Here is a 12,343-nt window from a genome sequence, read left to right on the forward strand (position 1 = left end):
CCATTTCTTGTAATGACCCCTTTTTGCATTTGCCCCTGAATGAGCGAGTGTCGAACAAATTTAGATGTAAGCTGTCCGTGTATACATTTATATAATGTTATCCTTTATGTCTTCCTATGATATTTTAATGTTTTGATTATGCTTGGAGATGGTAAAGGTAAAGTCTGCTTACGAGCCTAGAAGGCCCATCAGGCCGGTGCTTATCTCCGGTTTCTGTAGCATGAAGCGACTAGGAGTATTTCTACTACTCCCTGGATGGGATGCCAGTCCATCGCAGGGTTTCCCCCAGCATTAAATTCGCCGGTACCCATTTATACACCTGGGTGGAGAGAGGCACCGTGGGAGTAAAGTGTCTTGCCCAAGAACACAACACAATGTCCCCGGCCAGGCCCCGAACCCGGAACACTCGATCCGGAGTCAAGCGCACTAACCATGAGGCCACTGCGCCTCCCACTATGCTTGGAGATACTAGCTGTATAACTATGCACTGTACAATTCGAGTTGAAATAAAGTTTACTATTGCATTGTTAATACGTAGTTGTTTTTTTTCTCAAACCATCTACCAAGGAAAGAGTGGTAGAGGAAGTCAGATCTCAGCAAAGTCGGATCGAGGCCACCCACAGTGTGTGGCCAAAAGCTCGTGAAAGTTGTGATCTTGTGATGTTGGCGCTGTTTGTACTAATCCCGCCTAATCGTGGCCTGGGAATCCAAACTTTACAGCTGCCCAGGGAAAGTGAGGACCTGCAAGATGCTGGCAGTCACAGGACTAGCCAGAGAAACTTGGTCTTTGTGAATGGAGACCGTGTCCATCTCCAGTTCAAAACAAAGAAGTTTTGTGGCAGGGACGAGATGAGACTGAAGGTAAATAAATATGTACATACATTATTGTGACTCCCCAGACAAGGCTTTTTTAGTCTCTAAATACCGGTAACTGACAAGTGAAATAATTGCCATAGGAATATTAATATCAGGATGGTCTTGGTAGCAGCAAACAAGTAGAGAATTTTTAGAAAATGATGAAAGCTTTGAATGTATAAAACTTGTTTCCACAGAAACTTCTGCCATCCTGAGGTTGTCAAAATACAAAGAGACAGAAGCTGAATTTATAATAAATAGAAAATGCTATATCAGGGTATAGTAGAGGATTGTTTACCACCCGTTACAAGAAAGAAAGAAATGCTACTTATTTAATATGTTATAGTTTAAAATAAGTTTTTAAAAAAGGTCTGGCCTTAAACTGTTTATGGCTTTCAAACTACTCCCGGGCCAATCCATTCATGCCTTTAAAAGCTGAAGCCAAATCATGAGATAAAATTATCTACCAAACATTCAACCCTCGAAGTGATCAGACTTTCTTGGTCCTAGCACAATTCTGGCTGCAAAGTACTGCACCAACTGCAGCTTGAGTATATTACAGTTGGTTGTATTCCCCCATTCTGAGGAGCCATAAAACCATTTAGGAAAAAAAAATATTGATAATTAGTAAGACGGTTTTCTTATCTAAAAGATGCTTAATCCTCTTTATCTACACTAGTCATATTGGTTCACACAGCCAGAGGCTGTTTTAATTACATGTTCATTGTGATTTAAAAGGCCTCAATCAATCAACACAACTGGCAAAATAATTTTACCTGGCAATAAAAGGGGAATGAGAGGCAACTCCTTAGTTAGCTAAGGCTTTTTCTTAAAACGTTTCAACTGCCACATGCACATCTCTTGGTGTGCATGGTCTACATGTGTACTTATAATTTCTGGTTTTTACTGTATTTTGTTTTCTTTAGGGCCAATTACATTTAAATGGGTTTAGCAATCTGAGGATTACTTGTTTAGCATTTTTCACCCAGCTGAAGTTCTGTTTGCTCTTGTTAGCCTGAAGAGGAATTGTCCAAGATGCTACTGACTTACATCCGACATTACAGCCACCACCTGGTTACAGAGAGCAGTGGACATTTCTTGCTGCTGGTAAGTAAGTCTGACCAGAAGCAGGGTTCTTCCAGTAATAGGTTATTTTTACTGTGCTAAACAGACAGATATGACCGGCTCGTTTTCCTAGTAAATTCCCAAAATTATCCTGTTTAAAATCCCCAAACTCAGAAAAAAGTCACCTGCTATGAAGTGTTACCTTCTGCTAATAAAAAAAATGACTACCCTGCAGAAGGCGCTGTAACTAACACCCCAAAGAAATGCGGGGAATTGCTGTTCACATTCCACCCCCGCAGAGACGAGAAAGTACCCTAAACCCGAATTTGTCCACTCACCCTTCATTTGAAGGCACAGGATCATTGTCCGGTGGGATTAATCCCTCTCGAGCCCGGTTAGAGTTTTTCAACCTTCTGCCACATGCCATTTGGGATTAATGGAACATTCTGCTGGGAGGTCTCTGCCCAACCTGGGATGTTTATGGCCATACAAGCATCCTGCCACAAATGTGTCTGTTTGGCCTGTGGGTGATCCCTATTCATGTTCGTCCTTCTTTGCTCACCTGAAAGCAGTTATATATGGATTGACAGGAAAGAAAGCCTGCACACTGATGTCGTGATCCTCGTTCATAACCTTCTCTTACGGCCAAAGGTAGAAATACTCATAGTATTCCCAGATATTCTCCCACATGAAAAGGGTGCCCAATTTAAAATGGATTCCTTTGCACACAAACTATGTAACAACCTGTCCTCGGTGTTTTTGACACCAGTGACTTTGTCACTAGGTACACTCTTGTAATACAAGGAATTCAACTGAGATCATCAATTCACCTTTACCGTCCATACGTTAGAATGTGCTTTCAAATGCTTTGTTGTCGGTGACAAGACATTTGCTCTGTTTAATACTTAAAATAATTATTATTGTTTTCATAACTTGTTCTTGGCTTTCTTTGTGGTGTGCTTTCAATAATAATTTTTGCTGGATTACCCTCAGTTCTTAAACACATTTAAGTTCATGTCTTTGATTTGATTTGAATTGATCACCAGTAGAAATGCTCCTTTAGAGTTAATACATTCATAGCACTAGGCTCCACCATTCGGTGCTCATTCAGCTCAGTGTCTCTTGTTTAGTTGTTAATCTGAAGTGTCTAATCATTCAGTGCAACCTACACATTCATATAGTACCAGGAATTCAACTGAGATCAATTCACTGTGCCTCTGGCACTAAACAAACAACCTGTTGTGAATAACATGAGAATTGCTACTCCTTTTAATACTCAAATGATATTAAACACATTTAGGTTCATGGCTTTCATTTGATTTAATCACCAGTAGTAGTTGGGATGGTGAAATGTTCCTTCCATAACACTAGGCTGCACCATTCAGTGTTCTGTTGTATGTAAAATAATAATATTATTGTGTGTCTTTCCCAGCTTGTTCCTTGCTCTCTTTTATTTCCTTTGTGGTGACATGAGTCCAATACATGATTTAATTTGATTTAATTTCATCACCATAACACATAACAAACAACCAGTGGTAGTAGTTGGTTGTGAAATGCTCCTTCAGATAATTCACTCATTGCATTCGGCTCCCCTATTCACTGATCATTCAGCTCAGTGAGGCTGGTTTTTGTGTGACGGCTCGCCATGACAGTATTGTCAGGACAAGACTTTGCCGATTGGTGTTGTTAGCAGCAATCGGATCGCCGATTGGACGTCAATTTCCATATGTGGACATCGATTGGTCGCTTTTTATGCCTTTAGGAGCAATCAGTGGACAGATCAGCAATCGGAGAAACCGAGTAGCATCAGGAATTTCGGGTCAACTCGATGTACAGTTTTGGAAAGTTCGTCCTCTTGTCGGAATCTGGTCGGAATCGTGGCATATGCTTCAGTCTACGTCGCATCGCCATTTTAGATGGGATGAACGTGTATGAGGTAAGCCGCATTTTTCATCATGTTTTTCTTCCAACCCAGAAGCGTTAACTTGCACAGTTTTTGAGAATTGTACAATTGTGTCGTGTTGTTAGGCTCTAAAAGCTGTACACTCACAACTATTTGTCTTAAAGCACTTGAGTACAAGAAATTCACCAGACGTTTTCATAAGGGGATCGTTTGTGATGTTCGCACCAATGAGCCAGAAATCAGTCCTCTATTTGAAACTACGAAACTCCTTCGGGAGGCAGAATTCATTCTCATCGTGAGAAGCAATAAACTCCTTCGGGAGGCAGAATTAACTCCCATCATGGGAACCAATGAACTCCTTCGGGAGGCAGAACTAATTCTCCTTGTGGGAACCAATAAACTCCTTCGAGAAGAACAACACATTTCTTTCCAGGGAGGCTTGGAACTCTTTTTGGAGACGAAATTGTCCAGCGTCATGGCAAATAAGGAACCCTTTGTACCTCCACTTGCTAAAATCTCAGATGAAGGTAGAAATTTACCGCTGGCTTCGTCAACTTGTAAACAAATTTGTTGATTGCAAGAACGTATATGTACGCGTTGTGAGAAATACGATCCTTTTACTCAATTCTCGAAGACTGTGCGAAGTAAGAGTAAATGCACGTTTTACCATTCATTTTGTGGAATTAAGTGAATCAAACACATCTGTAAATATAGCTACATGTACCCAAGCTGTCAGCTGTGAAAATGCAAAGTTAAGAATGCAACACACTTCAGTGAGATCAACAGCCAGGCTAATGAGAAAGAGAAATGACTGAGAACCATCTAGAATAAACGTTAAAAAAGTGTTAGCTCTTTTGAGAAAAAGATCAATGAGGAAGGAAGTTAACTCTTTTTTACGCAGTTCATTTCCAAAGACATCAAAACTCGTTGACATTTTAAAGAATTTTAAGACATGGCCTAAGTTATTTACACAGAGAGAACCGACAGTTTCTTTAGCAAAGATTCTTGTAAGGTTGTGAAAAAGGAAAAATATCGTAGAGGGCATTGCTGTAAGAATAGATGGTTTAAACGGTTGTTAGCTCTCGATCTGTCTAGTCATTGTGAAAGCAAGTGCCCATCCTCAAAGTCAGGCCAAGAACTTCTGGTGTACAAAAGAAAGTGCCAAATCTTTTGACAATTAAATACACATCAAATACTTCAGATACAAAATACAAATTGAATGTAGAACAGTTTTGTGTAGTTAAAAGAAAGTTGTTACTATCTGGTGACATTGAATTAAACCCAGGTCCTCAGCAATGCAGGAATAGTGCAATTAGAGAATATTCTTTAGGTTCATCATGGGCAGCACTATTGACAGAAAGACTTTGTGAACTTGGATTGTGCCCATTACATGTAGGTGGTGGAGGTGACTGTTTCTTTAGATCAATTTCACATCAAATGTTTGGTATTCCAGATTACCATACACTCATTCGATCAACAGCAGTTGAGTATATGAGGAGTCATCCGGAACAATTCATTGAAAGTAATACTGAAAACTCACAGATAGAGTACTTGAACAATATGTCGAGGCAAGGAACTTGGGCAGATGCCCTTATAATACAATCAACTGCTGATTCTTTTTGTGTGAGAATTTGTATAATTGAATCTCATAGTAACTTTGCTCACACAACAACCATTGACCCAGTTACATGTCAAACTGAAACAAGTCTTTCTGTAGGTCATATTGATGAATTTCATTATGTATCAACAGTCTCTGCAGTACCTAATACTGAACAAATGTTTTACGATAATTCATTAAGCACTGACTTGGCATTTGGTGCTTACAAAACTGAGAAAACAGTGAATACACAATCAGGGGAACTGAGAAAACAACAAACATGTGTCAATTCCCAAGAAAATTGCAACACTTTGCGTGCAACAATTGACAAGACAAGGGAAGAGTGTTGTAAAAAAAAAAAGAAGCATTGAAGCAAGTCTGAACTCTAGCAGTGAAGACATAAGGAAAAAGTCAAGACAAGCTGCTAGGAGAGAATATGATAACAAAAGAAAAGCAAACGAGTCTGATGAATCCAGAGAGGCAAGATTATTAGCAAAGCATATCAAATATGAACAGCGCAAATTAGGAGGTGCACAATCATCAACAAAGTATTGTGTCGATGAAAAGACGATTATTACTAGTAAACAAAAACAAACTAATGAAGAACAAGATAACACCGTAAGAATTAATGATGGACACATACCTATTTCTGAATGCAGTGATATTTGAAAACTCAGAATGTTGAAAATGTACATCAAGGGGAACTCACAAAAATAATGCAAACATTAGTGCAAGAGAGTGGCATACTACTTACATGACAGAATTTATGACGAAAAAGAGGAATACTGTAAAAGCCACAGAAAGTGCAAAGCACGCTTCCGCAGAAAAGTGTCATAACAAAAATGATCAATCCAAACAACAAAAAAAAGATAAGATAAAAAAAGTCAACACAGATACACGTAGTTTAAAAAAGTTAATTTGCAAGTTTCATGATATTGTTTCAAAGGGTCCATTTTATGTGTGCAGTTGCTGTGATCAGTTGTGGTATAGACACAGTGTCCATCTTGCAGAACCAGTCAGGTTATCATCCGCAGACATAACCAAGTATTTACTGAATAAAACTAGTGTTCAGGGTATTGAGTGGCTATGTCTAACATGTTACAATCACTTGAAAAAGAATAAAGTTCCCCCATGTGCAGCAATAAATGGACTACAGTTCCCAGAAAAACCATCATTTTTTGACTTAAACGAGTTAGAATGTAGACTGTTAGCACCTACGCTTGTGTTTCAGAAGGTGATGCAGGCACCAAGAGGAAAACAGCTGAAAATTAGTGGCAACATTGTCAATGTAACTGCAGACGTAAATAATACTGTAAATATGTTACCAGGGTTACCAAATCAATGGCCACTATTAAAGTGAACCTAAAAAGAGCTCTACGGTATAAGAGCTCTCCTTTATCCTTGAATGTAAGACCTCATAAGGTTATTCAAGTAGCCAAATGGCTTATAGATACTAGCATTTTATATTACACTAAATCCAGAGTGGAACCATAACTGCTTGCATGAGACTGATACTGAACAAAATCAGGAACATTCTGATTACAATGCAAGTACATCTGCAAATAGAAATGAAAATTTGAAAGAAGCTGCAGTTGAAAATGAAGATAATTGGACTGAAGGTGATGTGGAAATACCTGCAGGAGTTTCAGACAGTTTATTGACAGCTCCCAATTTCTTGGAAGACACTGAGCATCAAAATGTTTTAAATGTTGCTCCAGGAGAAGGTAATGCACCTCTTAGTATATTTAAAGATATGCATGTTGAAGAATTAGCTTATCCAGGAATATTTCTTGGACAACCACGTACCGATAATAACTGGTTAGTATATACTACAGGGGCATATGTAAATCGGAACTGCGACGATCAGATCGAAGTGCTGCTAGGTGTGTTGAAAATATATTCTTTAAAACAAAAAAGCTACAGATGAAGATTCTACTAGGAAAAGCCCAAATTGCTCTTAGAAAATTTAAGGGCAGTAGCAAAAATCTAACTGCTGGACAATTAAAGGAACATGATGCAATTGAAAAATTAGTGCATCACAATGAAGGCTATAAATTCCTAAGAGCTTTGAGAGGTTCACCACCATATTTTGAAAATGCCAAAAAAGACTTGTTTGCAATGATACGACAGTTAGGTCCTGCCAATTTATTTTGTAGTTTTTCGTCATCAGAAACACAGTGGATTCATCTTCTTAGAATATTAAATCACCTGGTAGGTAACAAAGACTGCACTGATGATGAGTTAGAAAATTTAAACTGGGAGGAAAAGTGCAGATTAATACAGAGTGACCCAGTGACTTGTGCAAGACATTTTGACTAACAGATAAATAACTTTTTGAGGAAATTTCTGTTAAGTAGTGCTAAGCCAATAGGAAGAATTTTTGACTGGTATTATAGAGTAGAGTATCAACAAAGAGGCTCCCCTCATATTCATATGCTTTTATGGCTAGAAGGTGCTCCAGTGTTTGGAGTTGATCATGATAACCTTGTCACCAGCTTTGTAGATAACCTGATTACCTGTCATAACCCAAGTGAGGATCCTGAATTGCTCAAACTTGTAAACAGGCAGATTCATAGACATTCCCATACTTGTCAAAAGAAATCGAAGCATGAGTGTCGATTTAATTACCCCCAGCCTCCAATGAGAGCTACCGGAATTTTGTATCCTCTACATTCCAGTATACCACAAAGTGAAGTACTAAGGTACAAAGAAACTTGGAGCAATATTAAGAAAAAATTAAATGACCTTAAGGAAGGGGAAAATATCAGTTTTAATCAGTTCCTTGCCCATTTTAATGTCACTGAAGAAAATTATCTTCTAGCAGTAAGGTCATCTTTAAATACACCAACTATATTCTCAAAAAGAAATCCACATGAATTGAGAATTAATAACAATAATCCTGCTTGCTTGCTAGCATGGAGGGCAAATATGGATATTCAGTATGTCCTTGATGTGTATGCATGTGCAATGTACATAGTTTCATATATTTCCAAAGAACAAAAAGGGATGAGTGAACTACTGAGACAAGCTTGTGAAGAAGCTAAAAAAGGAAATGCTACCATTAAACAACAAGTGAGGGATATAGGGACCAAATTCTTAAACAGTGTTGAAATAAGTGCACAAGAAGCTGTGTACATCCTTTTGCAGCTTCCTATGAAAAAATCATCACGTGAAGTGGTGTTTGTCAACACAAATCCACCTGAAGAAAGGGTCAAGCTTTTAAAACCTATGGATAACATAAAAAAATTAGAGGATGACTCTGAAGACATTTACACTACTGGTCTGATAAAAAGGTACACTACACGTCCAGGCCCGTAGGGAGGGGGGGTGCGATGGGTGCGCCCGCACCCCCCCGCAGAATGCTGAGGTCCACTTTTTTGTTAAAAAAATAAATACTAAAAAAAATAATAGTGTTGTTCTGTTTGTTCTGTTCTAATTCACTGATTGCGTAGTAAAAATTAAATAAATATACCAAAAAAGATTCCATGTTTGATCAGTAGCCCGGGACGGAGATTTTAACAATATTTAGTCAATAGATGACTATTTCAATTTTTATTTCGGCCATGTCTAGACATGTCTAGGAAAAAATTGTTTCCCGGTTGCATGTTACATGCAGCACAAAAGAATTGTTTAGCCGTTGTGCGGAAAACTACTCAGCGACACTGCGGCCACAATCTTTCTCAGTTTTGCGACAGTTTTTTCCACGTAGTTCACGAAAAATGGGCCGAAAAGAGCAAGAAGACAGAAAGAGAAAGGCCGCAGCCAAATCTTGCCAATCTGTGGACACCTTCGTTAGAAAACTGCCTCGACAGGAAAGTGCTGTCAGAGAAGATACCCCGGCTGCAGAAGTTTATCGGGAAAACCTTGAAGGTAAATCTAAGATTTCGAGATTACTGTTTAGTGAAATACTGTGTGAACACCAATTGCAAAATATTTTATTTTAGCGAGCCACGAAATAGCACCTCACCTGCAGAGCGCAACTACTTCAGATGCTGGCAGCAGTACAAGGCAACATAACACAGAGCCAAATGTTCATCCCAATCTGAATGATATCGATAGATAGATGACAAGATGTCTTTTGAAGCAGTAGCTGCAGCCGTGAAAGCTCTGTCGGTCGGTGAAAAATATCATCTTCTTAAGGATCATTTCGTGCCACCAACGCACTACGAGTTTCCATCACGGTTCCTTCATCAGTGCCAAAGATGCTTCCAGTCACGATACCTCAGGGACTTTCCCTGGATGGTCTACAGCCCTTCACTGGACGCGGCATTCTGCAAACACTGTGCATTGATGATGCCTTTTGAGGGCAGAAAGAACAAAGGCCCATTTGTGAACAAACCTTTCACAACCTTTCACAAGCTTTATGAAAAAGCAAAATATCACCAGGGTACTAACTACCACAACGAATCCATGATTGCTACAGAATGCTTTCTGAACTCTGTTGACAAACCAGAACAGAACATTGACAACCGATTGGATGACGAGAGAAAGAGAAATATTCAAAGGAACAGGCACATAATTAAATGTGTTGCCGAAGCAGTCCTGTACTGTGGTCGTCAATGCATAGCACTGCGTGGCGACAAGGAAGACCTGAGCACCAACGGAAATAAATCTGGGAACGTTGGCAACTTTTTGGCAGCTCTACAGATGATTGCCAACCACGATGAAATCCTGAAGCAACATCTTTACAGTACTGGCCTGAGTACAAGAAATGTCAAATATACGTCGCCTTCTATTCAAAATCAGGTGATCGAGATAATTGGACAAGATATCATTTTAAGCAAATTGGTGAAAGAAATCAAAGCTGCCAAGTTTTACGGTATTATGGCTGACGAGGTAACCAGCCACAATAAAGAGGAACTTGCTCTATGTGCCTGCTTTGTTGACGACAGTAACGAGGTCAGGGAAGAGTTCCTCGCGTTTCTTCATCTTCCAAGGATAACTGGTAAAGTCATAGCAGATAAAATTACCACCACCCTTCATGATATGGGCCTGGAGATTGCAAACATCAGGGGACAGGGATATGACGGAGCTGCCAATATGTCCAGTGACAATGTGGGGGTGCAGCGCCGGATAAGGGAACAATCGCCAAACGCTGTGTATGTTCACTGTAGTAGTCACTGCTTGAATCTAGTGATTTCACATAGCTGTGCACTGCCGAACATCAGGAATGCCATCGACAAACTGAAGCAGTGCAGCTTGTATTTTCTTGGCAGTCCAAAGCGTGAAGGTAAGCCAAGTTACTTTTATGGTTATGTTATATATTTTTAAAACTATTTGTGTAAACTTGCTATAAGTATTGTAAAAACAATCCACTAAAAACGTTTCATTGACAGGTCTTCTACAGTCCATCATAACAAAGGAGTTGCCAGAGTCTACAAGACGCAAGGGCCTGATAGACATGTGCAGAACAAGATGGGCAGCACGACATACTGCGTACACACACTTCTACCAGGCTCACCTCTACATCATCACCGCCCTGGAAAACATTGCGTATGGTGCAAATCGGGAGTTATGTGGCGAGGATTATCAAGATGCTGTGTGGGATCCGAAGAGCAAGGGTGACGCCATAGCGATGTTGGGGAGTCTAACGTCTTTCGACTTTATAGTATCATTCCTTGTGTTGTACGAGTTCTTGTCCCACATGTCAGGCATAACAGTGAAACTACAGGGCCAATCAGTTGACATAATCAAGGCATATCAGGAGGTACTGGAAATAGTTTTATACAATAACATTTATTTTTTAAGTACCGTTCTAGAGATGTATCACAACTAATGGATTCAAATACAAAAGTACATATGTGGCAAGACCAGTAATATAAAAACACGCCAAGACCGTCACATTTTAAGACAGAGACATCATTATGGAAAATATAAAAATGAAATATATAAAAAAAATTATGTTTTGTAGATCGCAGATGTTAAAAAGACTTATGAAGTCATTGCCTCAAAGATGGAGGAAAAGTTTGCGCATATTTATCAGCACGCCGTCAGAGTGGCTTCTGCTCTAAATGTTCAGCCTTCTATGCCAAGAGCTGTGGGGCGCCAGACCAATCGTGAGAACGCTCCAGCTACCAATCCTGAGGAGTATTATCGAAGGAACGTGGCTATGCCACTAATTAACCACATCAACGTCCAACTGGATGGGCAGTTTTCTGGTAATGAGTTGAAAAGTAAAACTGTTGTCTCTTTGAGTAAAATTTTACACATTGCTGTTCAGGTTTTTGTGGTAAAAGGAGCAATAACATTAACGTTTCTTTTTTTAAGTCTTTAATTCATGTCGGATTTAAAGGGTGTCAATTGTTATTCTTTTCCTATAAACAGATTTGTCTATACTGGCATCTAGTCTTCTTGGTCTGGTGCCTTCAGTCCTGTGTGAGAGAGATCTTCCGAACGTGGATGACCTCATCGAGGCATACAAAGATGATCTTCCGTCCGCTGAGTTATTAGACCAAGAACTGCTTCGCTGGAAGATCAGGTAGAAATGTATTCTTAGTACGTGCAATACTTAATTTGTACTGGTGTACAATTCGTAATCATATTTGTTTCTTAATTTAGATACAGCTCAAAACCAAACGAGGAGAGACCCAGCACCGCTGCGAAAGCCTTGAAGGAGTGCGATGAAGACATGTATCCCAATCTTTACGTCCTGCTAAAGATTTGCTGTACCATCCCAGCCACTAGCTGTGAATGCGAACGAAGCGCAAGTGCTCTTAGACGGCTACACACTTTTAACAGAGCCAGTATGACACAAGAGAGGCTCTCTTCTCTGGCCCTTATGCACATCCACTATCTGACAGACATTGATCTGGACATAGTAGTTGATCTGTTTGCCAAGATGCACCCAAGGAGGCTTGAGCTTGGCACACTTCTGAAAGATCGTGATGATCAGCAGCCAGCCGAGTGAACAATACGGATTTACA

The 12,343-nt window shown here is 39.6% G+C and overlaps 2 pseudogenes; one reads left to right on the forward strand and one right to left on the reverse strand.

Moving 5' to 3' along the window:
- Positions 1–12,343, reverse strand: part of LOC138057982 (uncharacterized) — a 74,196-nt pseudogene that overhangs the window by 45,528 nt on the left and 16,325 nt on the right.
- The window catches only part of LOC138057951 (52 kDa repressor of the inhibitor of the protein kinase-like), a 1,013-nt pseudogene continuing 43 nt past the window's right edge, over positions 11,374–12,343 (forward strand).

The sequence above is a fragment of the Montipora capricornis genome, chromosome 7 (assembly GCF_036669925.1).
Source record: "Montipora capricornis isolate CH-2021 chromosome 7, ASM3666992v2, whole genome shotgun sequence".
In the NCBI taxonomy this organism is placed as follows: Eukaryota; Metazoa; Cnidaria; class Anthozoa; order Scleractinia; family Acroporidae; genus Montipora; species Montipora capricornis.